Genomic DNA, 24,118 nt, shown 5'->3' on the forward strand with positions numbered 1-24,118 from the left:
CAATAGCACAGGTAGGTGGTCCATGCAACTGGAACCGAACACTAGTTCAACAGGTTAAATGTACCCCATGCAGTCTTCCACCTCCCTGCAGTGGCACCAAGTCTAAGCTAAATGCACTAGAAAGGGCACAGAAACAGGGATGCAGGGGACATGCAAACGTAGGGAAATTGTTTGCACTGATTTCACAGTCTAACGTTTGTGTTATGCACTTTATTTAACTACTGCTTTTGGTGGTCTGATGGCAACTGGCCTGCCTGACAATTCTTTATTTATTTGTACAGCCATGTTCACAAATAAAGGTTTTATTTCAATCCGGAAGTGTATTACCATCACTTCATATAATGTGTAGTTCAAAGAATAAAGGTAAAGCCATGATAAGGTATAACCAGGAAGTTGCATCCAAACACAATCTATCTATTCAGATCAATCCATAATGAAAAGCCATAATTCATGTCACACAACCCTCCCCCACCCATTGTATAAGCAGTCATCTCATTCACAATTCATGACAACCACACACACACCATTTGTAGCATACATGTATTTGTACAGCAACTTTTACAGTAATAAACATCCCTTTCTCCCTCTTCCCTTGCACCGTAATATGGGTGCACAAAGCATTCCAGATGTCTGTTGCTCATCTAGATTTTTCTCCAGCTATGACAGGTATACTTGCTGGCAGATTGTACCAGTTCAGCCATTCATTATTGTCATGGGGCCACTCAAGGGCCAGTGACCCATCTTTGGAATCAGAGATTGCAAAGAACATAGCAAAGCACAATCCTGTGGATGCTATTGATGACACTGGACTCCAAACAGTTCTGTAAAGAGCGCCAGCAGGATTTCAATCTGTCAAATGCACATTCAACCACCATTCTACACCTACTAGTGTAATTGAACCTTCTTTTGCCAGGGCCTCTGAGATCAGGATATGGTTTCATAAGCCGAGGCCCAAAGGGGTCCATGGGATCCCCTAGAACAACAGTGAGGCTTGGTCATAAATGGAATAACTATCTCATCTGGTGAGAATAGGGCCAGTAAACTCCCAATCAGTGGAAAACCCTGGCATCATGAACTTTTCCAGTGCAACCCATATGGGTATCCATAAATGGGCCTCTGGGGTCCACAAGCACTGGCATAACTATGGAGTAGTGACCTTGCCATTTATAAACTCGTGTGCTTCTGGAGGGGGGCAAACTACGGACACACAAGTCCCATCAATGGCTCCAGCACAGTTTGGAAACCGCATTCTCTCAAAACCAGCAATCGCTTCAGGGCTGTTGTTTATCCCCACCATATTTGGATAAAATCACTCCTGATTGTCTCCGGAACCTCTGCTGCTACGGTCACAACAGTCAACTTTCCAACACCAAACTGGTTAGCAATGGACCTGTAAGCTGTCAGGGGTAGCCAGCTTCGAGATGGTTATAACAACCCACTTCTGGGCTGGCATGGCCAACCTCATCTTTGTGTTGTGACACTGGTGGGCCAGGGAAAGCTGCTCACAAAGCTCCAGAAATCTAGCTTTCTTCATGTGAAAGTTCCTTAACCACAGCTGCTCATCCCAGGTCTGCATGAGGTTGTGGTCCCACCAATCTGTTCTTGTGGCCCTGCTCCAGAAACACTAGGCTAGATAGGGGACATCAGCAGCTATACAGAGATTCAGAATAGCATCAGCCTGCCATGTCTGCATTGTCCTCCTCTTCCTCCGCCTCTGAGAGGCGCCTTCAGTAGATCAGAAAATGCCACAAAAACATCCACTAGTATCTCATGGATGCTCTGTCCATTCTCTGAAATAAGTGTGAAAGCCCAAGCAGGACAAGTTCTTCAGAAAGGTGCCTTATCCATATTCCTCATTCCATCTGGCAGCAGCATGTAGCCCCAAACATGGCTCAGCTGGAAATGCTGGCAGACTGAGACAACTTCTTGTAAAGTGCTAAAGGATGGAGAGTCAAGTTTTCCCACAGTGCACCATGAACAAAGGGCTAGAATGGCTAGAGCTGGAGAGAGTGCTAGGAAGCTTGTGACTCAGGTCTGCATAGTGCGGTGTGGACATGTGAGCACAGGTGTGAGGCACAGGTCGAGAAATTCTAAACTTAATGTCATTATTCAGTGTGGATGCTCAAACCCAGGCTTACAAACACTGAGCCTGTGGACTCCAGTCCCGTGTACCCTGGGTTTACATTGCAGTGCAGACACCCTGTGCTACACCAGGGGCTCTTCCAGTCCCTGGAGCAGTCCAGAATCAGGAGGGCCTAAAGGTAGTACCAAGTCCCCTTCATCCAAGTTCCAGTCTCCTGTTCCTGCCTCCATCCATCCTCTCTTCCTGCCCCTCACACATCCTTTCCATTCTGAGACCAGACAGCACAGTTTTATGCCCTTCTTCTGTGCCCCACAGTCCTCTACCCGCAGGATAAGTTCCTCCAAGTCTTTTGCTCCTGTCAGAAACTCTCATACCTTCTCCTAGACTCCTGCCCTTCTACATCCATCCAGTCACCTACCACTCCCAAGTAATGCCCTCAACATCCCCACCCCAAATGTTACACTTTGAAAGTTTCTTCCATTTTGGGATAGATGACTAATTGCAGGGGAATTTCCAGTTGGAGCCACTGCCTTGCTTTCATACTGGTAGAAATCTTTCAGAAAACACGGTATATTTTAAGCTTCAGAACTGACCAAATGAGAGAGGGAGAGAGAAAGAAAAAGAGAGAGGTCTTAGAAACCCAGAGATTGTTACCCTGTGTTGGAACAGGATTGTCAGTCAACAACCAAATCCTCTAGTGAGCTGCAGAAGAAAAACAACCTGCTATTAAGCCTCCTGAAGTCAGTGGTTCAATCCCACTGGCTCTCCACTCACTCTAAGCTCAAGCATGCTCTGTAACAGGAGGAGTTTTCATGTGATGATAGGCAAGGCTGGTGATGAACCCACCAATATATTTGGCAGGCAATCTGTACACCTATTTGAAGTCAAGTCTGATGGAAACACATGCACTCAGTTAGCTAAAGCCATAAATCAGATTTGTGCACGTAACACTGGCATACGCTCAAACTCTGGTTGAAAAATGAAGGGCATCTTGCTTCAGTAACACTGGCACAAGGCACAGCTCTTAGGCTGTCCAAAGACTGCAGGATAAGAGACGTGTTCTGGAAAGAAAAGTGTTTGTTGCCAGAATTGACGACAACACTGTTTGACCCAGGAATAAAAGACAAGATGAAAGAAATACAATTATTCTAATTAGCATCAGATTTAGGCTCATAACCAGGATTTTAAGAGCAGGTTGGGAAATCGTTGTAATGAGTCTTTGGGCTCCCAACAGTGGTTCATATTAGCTGTTTCAGAGGTGCAGTTTTCTAAGTGTTATAAGTTTGTTAATTCTACTCCAAATTTCTCCAAAAGCACTAAGCATTGAGGGATCAGGGCCTGATACCAACTCAGACTTTCATTGACTTCAATGGGCTTTCCAGTAGGGCTTACATTTATAGCAACTTTGAAGTGACTTTTAAAAAGTCAACTTTCAGCTGGTTTTAAAAACACGTAAAAAAATGGTCACTGGTTTAAAACAAAACAAAACAAAACAAAAACCACCCCTTACTCACAGTCAAACATCCCAAATGGTCCATTAACCCCCAAATCCATAAGAAATATCAACATAAAGGATCATTTTAAAAGCGCTGATCTTCAATAGAGAACTGAAAGATAGCAAAGTTATAAGAAAAATATAAGCACCTGGGAAAGGGTGCTTACAGAGACCCTGGGCTAGATCCTTAGCCATTGGTAAGTCCAGCAGCACAATGTGGACTTAAAGCTGCTTTAAGGCAGCAGATGCGAGCTCCATTGTTGAGAACATTGAGAACAATGCAGAGGGCCTACCACAAGGGGTTGAATGGCTCTCTTATGACCCCGCTCCTTGTCTTGAGTCCAGGAACTGAGTAACTGAATCAGGCCCAACACTGTTTCTAGCTGTCTGCAGACATCAGTGCATTGCGTTACATTGGATGACCATTTTTAATAGGCTCTTGACAGAAAGAAAAGGCTGGAATTATGTGATTTTTAAAAACAAAAGCTTTGGTTTCGGCGCACAGTCCTGTGTGAATGGGGCGGATTCTGCAGTGAGCTCTGCCATGACTGAATCACAGAACATGTAAAGGAACAGGCTTATTATAAATGGAAGTGCCTTCTCAACCTTACAGTATTGCTGCTGTGCCCTCTTTTAAGTAATAACTGCAGATGAAGAGCGCTTAATGCATTGATAAAAGCAAAAGGCTGGCGTCACGGCCAGCTGTAATGAAGCTTATTATTCTACAGCTAATCTGCCCACAATATTAGAGTTTTATTACAGAGCACATGTACCATAAGGCAGTGTTATGAACACAAGCCCTAAATGGAGAAAGTCACAGGAAGAATGTTGATAAGATGCAATGGCGTTAAGAAAGGGTCTCCAGGATTAATAGAAATAAGATTAAATCTAGAACAGCAAGATGGCCCCTTCCCTGAACAGTTTCCTAGCTGAGTAAAAGTATAATTACCAGTTGGAATTTAACCAGGAAGCCATGGCTAAGTTATGGGTCATGAAAATGCTTGTGGTAGCTTTAAAGACCGCAAGTGGTCAGAACCATTATTTTACATCTTGTTCAAGTGACAGCATCTCCATCCACCTTCAGCATTTCAGGGTGGGTTGGGATTGGAGCTTGCAAGGGTGGATTAGTCTCTAGGAACAGTCTACTCCCCCTTGCTCATTTCCCTCTATTCTTTCCCTTCCTTACCCTCTCACGACAGGGATCAGGCACAGTTGTGCTCCACAAGTTCTCCTGAGTACCCCAAGGACACAAGGCACCCCAACAGTGATACCAGTCAGCTCTGTGTTTTTGGGGAACCAGGGCACAGTATCTAGCCTGTCTGACTCATGAAAGACACCCCCCACCACCCGTCTCTTCTTGAACCAAAACCAATAAGAGAAAAGGCTTGCAGAGAGCAATGAAGGGCGGGTGGGAGACACACCTAGACCCCTCCTGACAAGGGTGACAAGATTAAGACCTCTCCATTAGCACACAGAATGGAAAACAGAGACAACTCCCCTCGTCTCATCTGCATGAAACATGGGACAGGGAGACATCTCAATTTGCATACAGAATGGAGAACAGAGAACCGCACTGAACTCTAGGATCAGAAAAGCAGGGACGCACTGCATCATGGGAATCTCTGCTCCAGATGTTAATGAACCTATGCCTGCGCACACCCAGCTCAGCAATTATCAGACCAATTCTAGTAATAAATCCTTGATTGATATCCAAAATACTGAAGCAGCCTAGTTGCATTGTGAGCTCCCTGGAAGAAAACACCACCCATAGCCACGAGTGATCAGCTCCTATTGTCTAGCTTAAAGAAAACCCTTGAGTCATCAGTTTACCCATAAACAAATCTAGTGTTCTCCCTTGAACCATTGTATTTTCTCTACAAAAATCCCTACTCACCCTCCAGTCAGTGTTCTGATGCTTAGATCCAAACTATGGATCAGTTCCACTGGGACTCCATCTTCTCCTGACTGATCGTGTTGGGGCCTCTGCCTGTCTCCTGCCCTCAGGACCCTGAACTACCACCATCACCTGGGAACCCCGACCAGTTCAAGCCTCATGGAGTGGGTGAGATCCCCTTCTTTCTCTCTCTCTCTCTCTGTTTTCCTTTCTATCTCAGGTATTAACCTTTAATAATGTATGTTGGTTTAGCTCTCCTTGTGTAGTTATGTGTATGTTATGTTGGTTTAGCTCTCCTTGTGCAGTTATCACTATTATTCAATAAATAACTTTTATGGTTAAGCTGGTTGCTTCTCTCTCTCTGAACTTTACTCTTTTGTGTTTTTAGCTTCCCCCATTTACTCTGCATCAGCGCTTCTTTTACCTAAGCTAAAGATCCCTGTAGCGCCCAAAAATACTGTGGGGTTTGCTCATCAGGTGGGTTACTACCAGTACAATTGCGCCGTGAAGGTGGGATAGGGACGTGTTAAACCTGTGGCATATAAGGGGGGGAGCTGAAAGTGCTGCTCAGCCCAGCCTATTGAGGCCAGGGGCACATAAGGGTGACAGCTTGAAAGTGCTGCTTAACCCAGCCCATTGAGTACAGGAACATACAAGGGGATCAGCTTGAGAGTGGTGATTGACCCAGTCCACTCAGACTTGCTCTGTTAGTGTGTGTTCATCTAGTTCTAGGGCTGGAGGAACCTACGTACTGCAGGATGGACCTGTCTATCAAGTACAAGATGGACACTGGGAGGGGACTTGCAGAAGGGAGAAGCAGAGCTCCATATGAACACACAAGTGACATAAGCAGTACATTAATAGAATTACAGAACCTCCCCCCCCCCGGAAGAGTAACCCTAATAAATGAGCATACCCCAAAGTAATGGGACCATCTGGTAACAAATGGGGCATCATTTCAGAAAAATTCAGGGGGAGGGGCAAAGTTGTTTGAGCATCCCCACTTCTACCTCCTTCATGGGGGCCATGGCTGCTCCGATGGGGGTAAGCAGGACAATCCCAGCCCAGAGGAGGGTAGGGAGGTGGCAGGCCAGTGTTCTCCCAGGGAATAGAGAAGGCCAGCAGGAGTGTCTTACCAATGGCCAGCCTGCGGCAGGGATTGGGACCCAGTTCACTCTGCACTCAGCTCCAGGCCAACGCCACTTCTTCCTGTCTGCCACTGTGGAGAGGGGACCAGTACTGACAATGCAGCAGTTAGGAGCCCCAGCCCACCTTGCCCCACAGTAACCCCTCCAGGTCTGAAGACTTTGCAGCACCAGCAGGCAAGGAGGGGGTAAAGGCAGGGGGTGGCAATTGCTCCCCACATCTCCATAGCTAATGATGCCCCTGTGCCCCACAGTGAGCAAGACACCTATGGCTGCAGGAGATAGAGTTTGGGTGAAATGTACTTGATAGACAGGTCCATCCTACACTTGGCCAGAGGTGGATCCAGTTGCAGGATGAGGCATAGTCTGTAACGTGCCTTGGGAGCTTTCTGTGGCTATTAAGTGTATATTTTGTCTTCTTAAAAATCTTTTGTCATTTCAGCAGGGTCAGACTGTCTTCATGTTCTACTGAGTAGTGTTGCTTTGCTCTGTGTACAGGCTGTCAGCTAGCAGCACCAGCTGTGGCTGCACCAAACTCTGTGTGGCCGGGAGCTCACATAGACATGGTGTAGACTTAAAGAACAAAACCTGCTTGCACTCCCACTGGGGGCATGCAGCCCCACACCACTTCCCAGTACATGTCTATAGAATCAAACATTCAGGCCCTGTTCCTGGGGCATTGGTTCAGGATGAACTCAGAGAAGAAAGTGCCACCTACAGAATCAGCATCACCACAACTTCCTGCTGAGGCATCAGTCATTAGGTCTCCTTGAAAGAGAAAGAGGACGGGAGGCTGTACAGACTGCTGTAATTTACTTGACAGCATAACTGCACAAAATCTATAGTATACAGAATGCAGAGCAGAGTGGAGAATCACTCCCATATTTTTCAAATGTATTTTTGAAGGATAAATATGTCAGGAGTTGGATGGAGGGAAATGTCATGAACTTTTTTGTTGTTGTTAGAAGATTTCACAAGTATTTCTATTTATTTCCATGCTTCTGAGCAGTGACAGCATTCAGTCAATCACTGGCAGTTCCAAGGTAGGCCAGAGCTCTGCAAAGAGATTGCTGGAGGACATGTTATGGTTTTGTATGTAACTACAGTGTAGTTCAGAGAGGTTATTTATCCTAATTTACAGAAACCCATAATTCTTTTACAAACTCACTGTCTGTGAAAGAGAATTATAGAAGTGTGAGCTTCTCTCCTGTATTCCGTCTGGCCAAGAAATTGATCTTCCAGTGCCACAGAGAAAAAAAACAAAAACAAAGAAAACACAAAAATCCAGAGCCCTCCTTTACTTTCAACCATAATGCAAGCTGCTCAGCTGCAGAGAGAGTCCATTTCCCTTCCCTATTCACTAAAATATTGCTGTTGTAAACCTTATTTACATTTCATAGAAGCAGTGCCTGGCACATGTTAAACTCAGTTTATAACTGCAGTTCACCATTGGTTTGTAAGAGTACTAATTGCCTCAGGTATTAGTGTCAAATGTATAGTGGCCGACAGACAAATGGTTGCAAACTTTGAAGATGAAGCCTTGGCTAGCCCTAGAGGACAGTGTGGAATTTGAAAATGCCTGCCAGACCACCTGGTGACCCAGAGGGCACATGGGCTTGCAACTGGAAGGTACATAGCCCAGCAGAGTCCTGAGGGCCTTTGGAGCAGTAGTCCTTTCCCTTCTATTCAGGCAGCAGCTGTTGGCTCACATCATGGAGAACTCCACCTGGAATCAGAAGGAAGCCAAAAGGTACCCATCAGCTCTAACCACTCAACGTTCATAAGCAAATACTTTTGAAATTTAATGACAGGGACTTTTCAGCTTGGAAAAGAGACAACTATGGGGGGATATGATAGAGGTCTATAAAATCATGACTGCTGTGGAGAAAGTGAATAAGGAAATGTTATTTATTCCTTCTCAAAACACAAGAACTAGGGGTCACCAAATGAAATGAATAGGCAGCAGGTTTAAAACAAACAAAAGGAAGTATTTCTTCAAACAACTCACGGTCAACCTGTGGAACTCTTTGCCAGAGTTTGAAGGCCAAGACTATAACAGGGTTCAAAAAAGAACTAGATAAGTTCATGAAGCACAGGTCCATCAATGGCTATTAGCCAGAATGGGCAGGGATGCAAAACCGTGCTCTGAAGTGTCCCTAGCTTCCGTTTGCCAGAAACTGGAAATGGGCGATAGTAGATGGATCACTTGATGATTACCTGTTCTGTTCATTCCCTCTGAAGCCCCTGGCATTGGCCACTGTTGGAAGATAGGACACTGGGCTAGATGGACCACTGGTCTGACCCAGTATGGCCAATCTTATGTTCTTAAAATCCAAAGATTACTTAACCTGACCCTCACTTTTTCCAAAAGGGACATGTGGGGCTAATGTTGTACTTTAAAAACTCTATGCTCCAGAACATGCTGATATGCTTTGGAAGCACAAGCTGCCAAATACAGTAGGTACATCGCATGCCAAGAAGCTGCAGGAGAAAATGGATATGATCGCAATGCCTCCTGATCCCACACTGAGGTAGGGGGCTCCACAAAGTCTCCAGTTCAGGACACTGCCTATAAAGGTACAGTCAGACTCAAAGGGAAAGCTGTTATTCCTGCAAGACAGGTGGAAGGCTAATGCTCAGTGAGTACAATCTTTCCAGCTGATAGACCATTTCTAAGGGATGGGAAGTGATTGAGAAACAGGTCAGGAGGTGGGCTGTGAAGGCAGACCCCTCCCTCCCACACAGACACTTATGAAACCAGCATAACCTCTCTTCAGTATGGGAGGTTTCAGGTGTGGGGACCAATTCATGAAGCACATTGCACACACATAGCCATAGACCACTTAAACTCCTTAGGCAAAGAGACATGTGCCTACTTAGGCTTATAGATGGTAAGTAGCTGAGTGACAGGCTCAGCAGGCCCCTGTGATTACTCCCTGACACATTTCCTTCTCACTTCTTAGTTGCTGTAAAAATCAGTCTCTAAACTGGGTAAAGCAGAATTGCCAAGGCACCCTGGGGAAGGCTGTCTTCACAGCGATTTGGGCTCAGAAAGCAGCAGGAAATACAGAAATCACACAAGAATGTCCTTGAGAGATTTCCACTTACATTATGGATGTTTCAAGAGATTTAGGTAGTTTGGTTAAATCTAGCCTGAATATCATGAAATGTTTCCTAACCGTGAGATCTATTTGACTATGGAAGAGGCTCCCAAGGAAATCTCCATTACTGAAATAATTGAAAACTGGACTTCATGAAAGCATTAAATGACATACAATAGAGAACAGAGTGATACAGAAATTGCCATACTGTATCAGACTACTACCATTAGCCCATCTCCAGTAGCGGCCCGGGCTAGAGTAAGGTGTAAAACCTCTGTAGTTACAGTTGGCCCAATACTATTCATCACATTAATTATTTGACTACATTTGCTTTTACTTGTCAATTGTTCAACAAGTCATTTTTTCTGGTATTCCATCATCTCTAATCATAGACTATTTTGTCCACAATGATGCTTAGATATTTCTTCCTTATTGGCTACAACCCAGCAATATGTATGAATAGTTTAAACTATTCCTTCCAGTGCACATCAACTTGAACTTACTTATGATAAATTCAATCATATTCACTTCCTTCCATATTGAAAGTTGGCTATTTCTACATTTTGTTTTCTGTCACTTAAGTGGCTTCTAATTCATGACAGAACTTTGTCTTTCTACCCATGACTAGCTAATAGTTTCCTTAACAACTTCTTATCAGGCTATTAACAGTTTGACATTGGCAGAAGATTGGATAAGAAGATCTAAATAGGTCTTTTCTATCATCAGTGTCTCTCTCTTTGATCCTGGTGTGTGAAGCTCAGCATTTTCAAACGTGGTGTCTAAATGTTAGGCACCTAAATTCATAGCTATGCACCTAAATAAAGTTAGATCTGATTTTCAAAGAACCTTCCAGTGGGCATTTAGATTGAGAGAGAGGACTGAATAAGCACTGCAGAATTTCCCCAAGAGACTGCTCACGAAAGCTTATGCTCAAATAAATTTGTTAGGCTATAAGGTGCCACAAGTCCTCCTTTTCTTTTTGCGGATACAGACTAACATGGCTGCTACTCTGAAACCTGTTTTAAGGAGGGCTTTATTAGAGAACTCTGCAAAAGTTGTGCAGGTAGCAGATCTTTCTTTGGTCTATGTACATGCTTTGACATCAGCCTTGGGAGGAGACTATTTTTCTGACAAACTTAGCACTGTTGGGAGTATTACTTATCCTGTTACTATGTATGCATTATGGATGGCTTGTTGTCAAACATGCGAAACAACAATAAAAATTTAAGTAAAAACAAAAAAAAATTGTAGCTTTTCCTTTAAGCTTTGTTTAACTGCCTAATTAGTGGAAAAACCAGATAGTTGAAACATCTCTAAATAAAGAGAAGCTGTCTTGGGGTATGCAGTGTAACTCAAATGCAAAGCGACTGTGCACCCATTCACAGATTACTCTCATCACACACAACCTTAAAACAGGACTACATATATAGCCAACAACAACATTTCAACTTTGACCCGTGTAAATCAATGTTGCGCTGAATGTTCCACTGAAATCAATGGAATGACACTTACACGGGGGGGCCAAGTCCTCAGTCCTTGTGTATATATCTAAAGAAAACGTAAGGGGGAAAACTAAAGGAACCCAGATTCGACAGAGATAATGTGAGGTGTGCACATAGCAGAAAACAAGCCTATAGTAACCTACAGTTATGTTACTGCTTAACAACCAGAAAAATTTTCTCAGGAATTTCATTAAAAAAAAGTAACAATGACATTTTAAAATACAAGCCTAACAGAATTTAACTGCATAAACATATATTCCAATAGTTATTTATCTGCATGAACTGAGGGCCAAATTTAGAGAGTTGGTATCAGTCTAAACTGGAGTAACTTACACCTTCTGGCTTTTCATCATCCGTCTGTCTAGCTAGGTACTTTTGAGGCCCCATCATCATACTATCCGAGTGCCTCACAAGCATAAATATATTAAGTGTTTTGAGGTTTGCTCAGTGTTACACCAATGATGACTCCCTCTAGATTTACTTATTTACTGAGACTCACATCCACGGACTCCCGCTTACCAACTTACAACGTCCTTATTCATCAATGCTGAATTTGGTCTAATATGCTTTAAGTCACAACATGAGGCCAGAAAAGAGAAGTTTAGCAAGAAAAGCAACTAACAGGAGTGTGTAAGAAGGTGTCAGTTGAAGCAGATAACCCCTTGTTTTCACCTTCTTTGGAGTACCTTACATATCAGTAAAGGGGTGAAAATAGGTCTGACAGTGTGAGCCTAAGGGGTTCAAATTGAGTGTAAGAGAGCCTAACTTTCATGAAGTCTAGCTTGCACCATCTTACACCTGATTTCTGATTTTGACACTGATAATCCTATGGAATTAGATGGGCTCATGACAGTACATGGTCTCCAACTCTTGAAATAAATGCATCCGATGAAGAGAGCTGTAGCTCACGAAAGCTTATGCTCAAATAAATTTGTTAGTCTCTAAGGTGCCACAAGTCCTCCTTTTCTTTTTGCGGATACAGACTAACACGGCTGCTACTCTGAAACCAATCCTGAAATAAAGATGCTCCAAGACATCACTGTTGTGAATATCAGTAATGGAGGAACAGTGCAGCTCAAACATTGATTGTACTACTTACTAATGAATTCCATCATCAAAATATATGGTAGGTATGCACAAAGGAGATATTTTCTAAGGGAGGCATAATATGTGATATTTAACAGTTAAAACTTTTTAAATCTTAAATGTGTAACCAGGACAGTGAGCATTACAGTTTTAAGCATCTGATGAAGGTGCAACTGTAGCAACTCTTGCTTCAGCTCGAGCACATGCGATGATGCACCTTTAACACAAAATGCAGATTTTCTTGGTAACAGTTGCTATGTGAAATGTTGTGAGATAGAAATTACTGTCATAATTAATAATAGGTAAAGGTTTTACTTTTGATGTGCTAAATTCCATGTTGTTTGATGGGACTTAGTGACTGTATTTATTATTGTAACTTTCTATGTTGTCCTATTATTTTTCTTGCTATTTAGGAGCGGAGTTGGGTAAGTGTTTCTACTGTATTTAGTCAGTGCTGTTCATAATTGTTTTCTAATTTAAATCTAGCAAAACATTTCCTTCTGAATGAGATTAATACATTCATTTTTAAGTTAAAGGGGAATTACAAATATGATTAAAAACAGGCCAACATTTTCAAAACTGGGTGTCTAAAGTTAGGCATCTGTGTCCTTACACAGGCATCTAAATAAGTTACTTTATTTCCAGATCTTCTGTGCACCCAGCTGTCCCATAGACTGCAAGGAAAGGGAAAATTAGGCCATGTATTTGGGTGCATTAGGCATCATTTTAAAAATCCCTGGCCTATGTTTACTTCTTTTATTTAAGTTTATTCTTCACTAAAGTTGTTATAGTTGAGCACTATCATTTGCTTTTAAACACGGTATCTCACATAAGGAAAAAGTATTGAGTACAGGCTGGATAGAACATCGAAGCTAAAACAGAAATGGCTATTGTATAAGCATAGATTGTGCAGAGTTTCTATACTACATTAGACACTTACCACCAGACCTTTTGAAATCTTCAATATAATTATACTTTGTAGTATGTTTGGCATATTGTTAGCTGTAAGGCTATGAGACCTTGTACTCATGGGCCTGTTTTTGCATTTCTCCTGGAACCAATCCTACACCCCTGGAAGTAAGTGGGAATTTTGCTGCTGACTAATCTAATTGGCCCCTTGTTCCTGCAGATAGAATATGGATGAATTTATAAAGAAGAAATAGTTGTCAAAGAGCCTTGACTGACTGCGTAATCTGCAGACAGGACATTTCTATGCCTGTGAACTAAATAAATTAATAAAAATAATGCAACGGAAAGGTCAAGGCAGTACAAAACATGAACACAAACAAGCCACTGAACAAGATGGTCATATTGTTGTAGTAACAAATTGTTGTATTTCCCAACCTCAAATTCTTCTGTTGCAACATACCTGCTAGTCAAAAATGGTGTCCCCCAAATTAAAAACACTTTTATGATTAAACTGTAAGTGTAGAAAAAAACCCAGAATATATGTATTAATAATAAGCAGTTGTGGGTTACCTGTGCTACTTATTTTCCCACAGTGGATAGTTTATCACAGATACTCATTAGTGAGACTGCTGTCATAAGTAATGATAAATAACTCCCACTATGGTTTTGACTTGGGCTGCTGTACTCATGTCTAGGTCTTAGGCACACAAACATTAGAATATGTCTGTAAAGTGGCAGCTTCAAAGTTATATCTTTGGCTCCAGTGCAGGTCCACTGAGACACTTAACTCTTGTATTAGCTTCTCGACAGTGGTGGCAGCCTCTTGGATGGGAGCAGCCTAACTTTTCTGAGAAACAACATATGGTGCTTGGAATCTAGCGATTGCCAGCTTTTCATATAATTAGCAGTGATCCCTGAACATCTGCAGTGACTAGTTATTCTATGTTGGTGAGCTATTGTTTTACATCAGAGCGGAGAGTACCATTTTCTTGGAACACGCTTCCTTCAAGTATGTATTAACAACTTGATTTAGAGTTGCTATCTACAGAACCCAGTGGGTCCTCTGGAGATGGAAATCTTATTACAGCTCTTGAAAAAGCTTCCTGTGACTGGAGACAACTGCATAAAAATCCATCCTCGGACAACTGCGAGAAGTTGTAACGCATGATGGTACTCTCAATAGACAAGTACATGCTTCAGACTTAGCATCTTTCCTAAAACAAAATTAAGAGTATGATATTACAAGACTTATGAGAGTACTTACTGTACAAGTACAGCAGCTTTCTAATAAATGCACTTTAGAAATACCATAACTAGAATTGGTCCAAAAATATGTAGAAACATTTGTGAAATTTTCTTGAAGTTCTGGGACAATCTTCTTATTGAAATTTTGAATTTTTGACTGACAACTTTATACACTGATTTTTATTGCAAATAAATCATCATCATCATCATCATCATATTTACTTTTTGACCAGCTCGAACTTAGGTTTTTAGACTGAAAAAGACACAGAGAGAGTAGTCCTTAGTCAAATGAGCAATCTTACTGAAGCTATCTGGACTATTCCAGTGATTAAGGATTATTCATAGAAATAAGGTTTTGTAGAATTGAGCCTTTGAGAGGTCTAGATAGCAAAATTACACAAAACAATGAATGGAGCCTATTTGGAAGGGAAATGACTGGTCATGGGGGTGGGGACAGGGAGTTGACAAAGAATGGACAAACTCCAGGAATAACTATTATATCTAGAATAGCAAGTCAAATAAATTAACTAAGAAATTATTTCTCTGGCTGAAGGAGGATAGGAGGCATCCTATTCAACCAATCCCAGAAGAAGCAGAATAAAAGAAAGCACTACATCATGGGTGCTGGAAATTCAGCAAGAAAGGATTCTGTTTTTCTATTGCCTATATTTCTAGCACTCCTGGAAAGTGCTAGAGGATACTCATTCACACCAAGGGAACAAATAATTGTTTATTTCGTTGAGATTACTGTAAATTTCAAGAAATATTATCTAGATCCCCACTAAACAATGGAAGACTGATGTAATCTGTTGTCCTCTTTGAAAGTAAGCTGTAGGCCTATAATTACCTGAAACTCAGAGAGGTAGACCTAGGCTGAAATTGCTGAACAAACATTTAATTATGCAACAAAGCAATTATCCTCAGGTTAACCATATCAATTCACAGGCAGCACTAAGTTATATGCTCAGAGAACCTCAGAGTTATGAACACCAGAGATACAAACCACACACCTCATTTGGAGCCAGAAATACACAATCAGGCAGCAGCAGAGACCAAAAATAACAACAACAACAAAATGCAAATACAATACAGTACTGTGTTAAATGTAAACTACTAAAAAAAAAAAGGGAAAGTTTTAAAAAAAGATTTGACAAAGTAAGGAAACTGTTTCTGTGTTTGTTTCATTTAAATTAAGATGGTTAAAAACAGCATTTTTCTTCTGCATAGTAAAGTTTCATAGCTGTATTAAGTCAACATTCAGTTGTAAACTTTTGAAAGAACAACCATAAGGTTTTATTCAGAGTTATGAACATTTCAGAGTTACAAACAACTTCCATTCCAGAGGTGTTCATAACTGAGGTTCTACTGGAGTTAAATTGGAAAATGAAACAAAAATTTGAGACGCGCACCTTGTAATGGAATGCTAAATTGTATTACACTGTTCAGCCATTAGGTGGCACTGTGTGTAAAATGCCTAATTTAAACAAAGGTTAGTCAATCTGGCAAAACACTGAAGGATCTTATGATGAACACATCCGGTGTGCATAAGCAAGCACTGTGAGCAGTCCATATCTGGAATAGAAGAACATGACATGGTGTCAGGAGTAAAACTAAGAACAGACACAGAAGGAAACCGGCAACAACTGTTGCAGTTTCTCATCGACATGCCACTCTTCAATGCTCCAGAGAACATCAGCTTTGGCAAACCTTCACAATGGACATCCTGGAAGGAGTATTTTCCAAGAACTCAAATTGCAAACAAACTCCACAAAGAAACTGGAAATATACAGGTATCTTCTCTCATTTATGCTATCGTGAAGTAGGCACAGCTCTCCAATCCTGTGACTTTACTGAAGACAATCACAAAGATGACTGTGAAAGGGTTCTGGCTATATTTGATGCCTACTTTATACCTCATAGAAATGTGGTTTATGAAAGAGCATGTTCTCACCAGATAATTAAAAAAAAAAAGGTGGGGGGGAGAATGTTGAATTTTTTTAATAAAAGTTCTGCATACATTAGCTGAAAATTATGATTTGGGGAATACAAAACACGAAGATATCAGAGACAGGCTAGTTATTGGTCTAACACTGGGGTGGGGAACCTACGGCCCATAGGCCAGCCCGTTTTTTAATTTCATCTGGCCTGCAGCAAGTATTTCTAAAAATATAGACCTATGACAGTAGCACTTAACTTTTTTAATAGTATTTTTAGTGCATGCAGCCTATCATTGTTACTTATTCAAATGTGTTGATGGAGGAGTGGGTGGTAGGGTAATGTTTGCATTGGCATAGCAACCAGTAACTAATTTTCTAATCTTGTGCGTACAACGCGGTTGTCATTTCCTCCCAACCATGCAGCACGTTCCTTCGTCTCAACGTTCATTATTCAGCTACTGTACCCTGTTGTTGTGGGTTGCCTGAAGATACAGTGTTCCAATCCTGTATGCTTACTTTTTAAAATGGCTACTGCAAACAAAAGAAGAAAAGTAGATGCGGAGTGTCATGTTTTTAATGAAAAATGGACAAATGATTATTTTTTTGTGGAGGTGAAATGTAAGCCCATTTGCCTAATTTGTGGAGGAGCGATTTCTGTCATGAAAAAAAAATCAAACTTAGAAAGACACTACAACATGAAGCATATCAAATATAAAGAATTTGAAGGACAGCTGCATGTGGATAAAATTAAAGCACTTTAAAAGAATCTGAATGCTCAGCAAGCAATTTTCACAAGACCAAGAAAGGAGATGGACAATGCTACCTAAGCCCATTAAGTGGTGGGTGAACTTATCGCAAAAAAACTCAGCCTCATTCAGAAGGAGAGTTTGTAAAGGAGTGCATCCTTGTGACTGCAGCTTTATTGGCTCCAGATAAACTTAAATTATTTGAGTGTGTGAACTTATCTGGCAGGACAGTGTCAAATCGAATTAACGATAAGACTCAGGATATTGAAATGTCTCAAAGATTCTGTGGCTGATTTTGAGTTTTACTCTGGCTATTGATGAGACAACAGACATAATGAGTACAGCCCAGCTGGCTATTTTTCTGCATGGAATCACACCAGGTTTTGAGATTTGAGAGGACTTGCTTTTAGTATCAATGCATGACACCACGAAAAGTGAAGATATTTTTGAGAAGGTTATGTCGGCCGTGCACAGACTTCTTTTATCATTTGAAAAATTGAGTGGTCTTACTGCTGATGGTGCTTCAGCTGTGGTTGGATCTCAGATGGGATTAGTTGCCCTAGTCAAGAAAGAAATGGATCGTCTCATCCTTGATCCAACTAAGTTGATTGTGTGTCATTGCATCATTCATCAAGAGAATCTGTAACACTGAACAATGTAATATCGATTGCAATATCAAGCATTAACTTCATGAAAAGTAGAGGATTAAACAGCCTCCAGTTTAAAAAGCTATTGAAAGACCTTGAATCAGAGTATGGTGATTTAGTTTATTATTGTGAAGTGCGATGGCTGAGCTGAGGGAGTATGCTGATGTGGTTTTATGAACTGCGGGATGAAGTGAAACTTTTCATGGAGACAAAGGGAAAACTGGTGGCTGAACTGAATGATCCCAAGTGGCTGTATGATCTGGCATTCATAGTCAACATTACTCAATACTTGTCAGACCTAAATGTCAAATTGCAAGGGTCTAACCAGCTTCTTACTTCTCTTCCTTCAAACATAAAATCATTCAAAGGTAAGTTAAAGCTGTGGCAAATGCAACTGGAAAAGGGCAACATGGCGCGTTTTCCAACCCTTCAGGGAGAAAAACCTGCATTGACAGTAGAGTATGCCAGGGAGTGTGCAAATTTACTTGAGAAATTTTGAGAGCAATTTCAAGACCTAAAGGTGAAGGGACTGGAATTAAACATTTTTGTTCAATGTTGAAGTAGTCAATGTACCTGAAAACTTTCAACAGGATGTCATAGAACTGCAAAGCAACAGTGAATTTATGGGTAAATACAACAACCTGCCTCTGCTGGAATTCTACAGACTCTATGTAGGTGCCGTTGAATTTCCAAACTTGAGGAGACTGGCTGAAAATTGTATCGCTATTTGGTACTACATACTGTTGTGAGCAGTTCTTTTCAAAGTTTTCTCTTGCGAAGAGCTACCTGCATGCCAGACGTGAATTTGGAAAACCAGTTGCAAGTAGCAACATCTTCAGTGCCAGCAGCTATAACAAGATTCACCAAGGAAAAGTAACCTCAGCTGTCACACTAAAAAAGCAGGTGAGCTGAACGTTTTATAGTTCTCGCTCTAAAAAAACCCCTAAATCAAATTGCTTTTTACTTACGTGTGGCCTGCGATAGATTTTTTTCTGTGGATCAGTAGCTGGTGATCAGTGCCGGGTTTACAATGGCTCCAGTGGCTCCATGGAGCTGGGCCCATGCTCAGAAGGGGCCCCGGCCTGCTCCGTTTGCACTGTGCCCTGAGACCCCACTGGCTCCCCCTGCTCACCACTTACTCCTCTCGGCCTGCCTTCTGGCTGGCCAAGATCTCCTCTCCGCCCCCTGATCCCACCCCCTGCTCCTCTCAGTCTCCTGGCCAGACCCCAGTGCACCTCTGGCTCTGGGCAGTCTCTGCTTCCCACCACCTGTGAGGCCCCACCTGTCTCCCTGGAGCTGAGCCGCTTAGGACAGGTGCAGAAGCCTGGCCAGTCTCAGCCAGGTGTGTGTGTGGGATCGGGGGGAAACAGTGTGGAGGGCTTGGCTGGGCCCCTCCAGGCAAGTGCGTCTTGAGGGACCCTGGCTGGGGCAGGCCCTGGCCTGGCTGATCACTCCACTCCTGAGGGGCCGGAGCGATTCCCGGCCCAGGGACCAGCCCTGGCTGCGCTGCCAGCTCAGCCCAGCAGACACAGTCGCCTCCCAGCAGGGCCAGTGAGTGCAGCCAGGAGGCAAGGCTTGGGGGAGTGGGTCTGTGGGAAGTATGGTGGGGAGGGTGCTGGGCTGTGAAGGGGCGGGGAGAATCTGTGTGTGTTGGGGCACTAGGGAGTTGGGGTTCTGTGGGGGGTGCTGGGCAATTGTGGTGGGGCTGTGGGGAGGGGTGCGCAGGACGCTGTGCATTTGTGGGTGGGTCTGGGGGAGGCGCTGGGCATAGTGGGTCTGGGGGGCCTCTGGCCATAGGGAGTCGGGGGGTGTTGGGCAGGGGGGCTGTGTGGTGTGGTATGGGCCTGTCCCCAAGGGGAAGAGGCATGCTGGCAGCACAGGGCTGGGCAGGCCACTGAGCTTCTGGCAACTGCCCGTTTGTAAACAGTGCCCTCACATTGGGCGGAGCAGGGCCACCCCATCATGCCATGCCCCTTTGCCTCTGGCTGGCCCCTCGCCATGCTCCATTGCCTCCATGGGGCCCAAAAATATGTTTGGTGCCGGGCCCACAAAAGGTTAATTCCTCCTGCTGGTGATAGAAAAAAGGTTTCTCACCCTGGTCTAACAGATGAAAACCTTTCCCAGCAGCTACAATTGAAGATTTAATCTTAACCACAGCTATACAGATAGCAAAAGCAGCCAGAATTAGTCAAACAGAACAAAAGGCAGGAGCAACTTGAAAAACCTGAAACTAGCTTAGAAGCTATAAACAGACACTTGAGTATTAAAAGTCATCATAAAACCCCTGAGGCAAGGAGAGAACTCCCAGGCTAAGATAGACAAATTCCAGCCTACATTTAGAAGATGTGGAAAAAGTTATACTCCAAGAGATGATGCATGTCCAGCTAGAGACACACGGTGTAATATATACATGAAACATGGACATTTTGCAGCTGTTTGCCACACCAAAGCGGTCAGGAAGCTGACTCATATTACAGACAATCAAGAGCCATTGTTTCTGAGATCTGTCATTTGTGATGATATAGAGCCTGCCTGGAGAGTGAAACTGAATATTCATGGCAAGACTATTGATTTTAAAATTGACTCAGGAGCTGACATCACAGTAGTCTCAGAAGAGACCTACAATCACCTTCAAACCGGCTTGAAGTCACCTGACATAGCTCTGTCTATCCCTGGAGGTATTCTGAACTGCATGGACCAATTCACCACAGAAAAAAAACTTACGAAGACAAAAGTTAGAGAGACAAGGTTTATTGGACCAACTTCTGTTGGTGAGAGAGACAAGCTTTAGAGCTACACAGAGCTCTTCTTCATGTTTGGGAAATGTACTCAGAGCATCACAGCTAAATACAAGGTGGAACAGATAATTTAGCATAAATAGTTAGCACATATTGTAAGGGACCATTCAAGGTGAACTTATGCATTCAGAGTGCATATGATCATGGCCACAGACCAACAGCTCTCTCAGCCACAGTCTGGCAGCTATGACAGGCCTTGTGAGAAAGGTAGAAAAACTTGGAGGATTTGATTATATTGGTCTGTTGAAAGGAGATCAAGTACAAATCAACTTAAGAGACAATGCTGAACCATACAGCGTACAAAACACCCCTACCAGAAAGACCTTGGAAGAGACTAGCTGCAGATTTATGTAAATTCAGAGGACATTACCTCATCATTGTGGATTATTTTTCTAGGTAGACAGAAACAAAATATTTGAAAGACGTAACATGTTACTTATCAAGAAACAGAAGTACAGTTTTGCTCATTTTGGTATTCCAGAACAACTGGTGAAGAACAACGGACCATAATTCACTGCAATAGAATTTAAGTCATTCTGAACAAAATACGCGTTTGATCATATTACTAGCAGCTCACATTACCCACAAGTAGAGAGACTAAGAGAGCTGTACATACAGCCAAGAAAACCCTACAGCAGGAAGATCAATTCCTTGCATTTCTGAGTTACAGATCAACACTAATAGTGGCTACAGGATATTGTCGCAGCTTGTGATGCAGTGCATGAACCCTGCACAGCAACAAGAGGATTAAAATCCTTCCAGGTGTGAGGAGTGGAAACTTTTTCCTCCCCAAAAATGTTATTCCTGCTGCCAGGAATGGAGGCAATTTCCTTCAGATGAGGAAGTAGTCGGACTGTATAAAGAAGCCCAGCAAAGTGGGAATCTGTTGGAACTTGGTTAAGATAACCTGGGAATAAGAGGGAAGATGCAAATGTTTATTTTCTCTGCTTTATAGTGGCTTGCTATCCTTGGCTCTGACACAAAGAGCATGTCAAGGAGAGACGGAGATAGCTTTGCCAACCTGAGAAGAGGGAAACCTGGGTAATTAATTCTTATTTCTGTTATGAAGATCTTTTGATTTATAATTGGATAAAAGGTCAAAGGACATTTAAAAACTGTACTTTTTCAGGCTGCATTTTCATAAACTGTCACAAAGTTGGCCAATTTATTGCTCTGACGATGGCTGATCAAGAGCTCCCATAACAACTATCACAATGTGAAATGTTGAGTTCAAAATGGTGATGTACTCACTTACTGTAATTCTAGAATTTAATTTCAACTTCCTTAAACTCTACCTGTTCAAAATTAAGATCCATGACAAAAATGATACTCAAACCCATCTCTATTTAACTGAAACCCATTACTGGTGCAGTACTTTATACTGGCAATCTTAGCTATTACTCACATGGCAGCCACAATCAACTATACCACCAAGAATGCCACACTATTCAAACGGATTGACTTATACAACTGTATCTATCCTTGTATCACTCATATTGCTCAGTTATCCCATTAAGTTAGTCCCATGTAAGGGGCAGCGCAGAGCTGCACTCCACAGGGAAAACTCGGGGAGGGGGGATTTAGTCTTGGGGGCAGAATTTCTCCTAGAGCTTTTCTGTGTGAGGGTGAAACATGCCTACTCTAGATAGCATCACATACTTCATGGCCCTCCCTTTTAGGTAGCAGAAGCCTTTGATACCATAGATTATGGGGCACCTGTGAACCCTAGCAGGGATCTGACTTTGAGAGGACCCATCTGGTGGATGGTTGCTTTCTGTAGCTCATAGCATTCTCAACCAAGGCAGATCTGTTTTTCCAACCCTCTCCTTCAATTTCTCAAACTTCTGGGAGAGTTAGTAAGGGGACATGGGGTTTGATTCACCCAGGTCTACACCTCTGTTACCGGTGATCCAGCTGTTTCAGTGGACTGAATATCCCAGGGACTTTGAGGTACAGCTGGCTAAGGTTTAACAGACAAGATGATAACGTTGGTGAGTTGGGAAAAGTCAGCCAGAGAAGTTGGTAGCACATAGAGATTCATACATTCCATGGCCAGAAAGGACTGTTGTATCATCTCGTCCGACCTCCTGTCTAACACAGACCACAGAATTCCCCAACATAAGTCCTAGCACAGATCTTTTAGAAAAATATCCAGTCTTGATTTAAAAATTGTCATTGATGGAGAATCCACCATGACTCTTGGTAAATTGTTCCAAAAAATTAATTACCATCACTGTCAAAAGTGTACATCTTATTTCTGGTTTGAAAGTATATCTTAACTGCTAATGGGGGTAGTGTGATGGCCAGTGATAACACAGGCACTAAAGTGGGCATTTCGTTGTAGCCTAGATTGCTCCTGCTAGGAGCAGATGTTAACAGCACTCCTCAGTCTACACTTTATGAAATGAGCAATGCTGTAGAGTGATTATAGAGCTCCTGGTCCTCCACAGATACCAGAAAGTGCCAGGAGGTCTGGCAGTAGTGACTCTAAAGATCTTAATTAGCAGGGGAACTCCTGGTTGGGGAGTTTTCTAGTTTCATAGAATCACAGAACTGGAAGGGACCTCGAGAGGTCATCTAGTACAGTCTCCTGCACTCAAGGCAGGACGAAGTATTATCTAGACCATCCCTGACAGGTGTTTGTCCAACCTGCTCTTAAAAATCCCCAATGATGGAGATTCCACAACCTCCCTAGGCAATTTATTCCAGTGCTTAACCACTCTGACAGTTAGGAAGTTTTTTCTAATGTTCAACCTAAACTGCCCTTGCTGCAATTTAAGCCCATTGCTTCTTGTCCTATCCTCAGAGGTTAAGAAGAACAGTTTTTCTCCCTCCTCCGTGTAACAACCTTTTATGTACCTGAAAACTGTTATGTCTCCTCTCAGTCTTCTCTTCTCCAGACTAAACAAACCCAATTTTTTTTCAATCTTCCCTCATAGGTTATGTTTTCTAGACCTTTAATCATTTTTGTTGCTCTTCTCTGGACTTTCTCCAATTTGTCCTAGCTCCATCTAGGTTGCATTTCCCTAGTTTGTTTATGAGAATGTCATGCAAGACAGTATCATAAGCCTTACTAAAGTCAAGATATACCACATCTACCGCTTCCCCCATATCCACAAGGCTTGTTACCCTGTCAAAGAAAGCTATCAGGTTGGTTTGACACAATTTGTTCTTGACAAATCCATGCTGTTATTTATCACCTTATTTTCTTCTAGGTGTTTGCAAATTGATTGCTTAATTATTTGCTCCATTATCTTTCCGGGTACAGAAGTTAAGCTGACTGGTCTGTAATTCCCCAGGTTGTCCTTATTTCCCTTTTTATAGATGGGCACTATATTTGCCCATTTCCAGTCTTCTGGAATGTCTCCCATCTTCCATGACTTTTCAAAGATAATTGCTAATGGCTCAGATATCTTGTCAGGCAGCTCCTTAAATATTCTAGGAAGCATTTCCTCAGGCTTTGGTGATTTGAAGACATCTAACTTGTCTAAGTAATTTTTGACTTGTTCTTTCCCTATTTTAGATCTGAT

Source organism: Lepidochelys olivacea, assembly GCF_965140295.1.
Source record: "Lepidochelys olivacea isolate rLepOli2 genome assembly, chromosome: 2".
NCBI lineage: Eukaryota > Metazoa > Chordata > Testudines > Cheloniidae > Lepidochelys > Lepidochelys olivacea.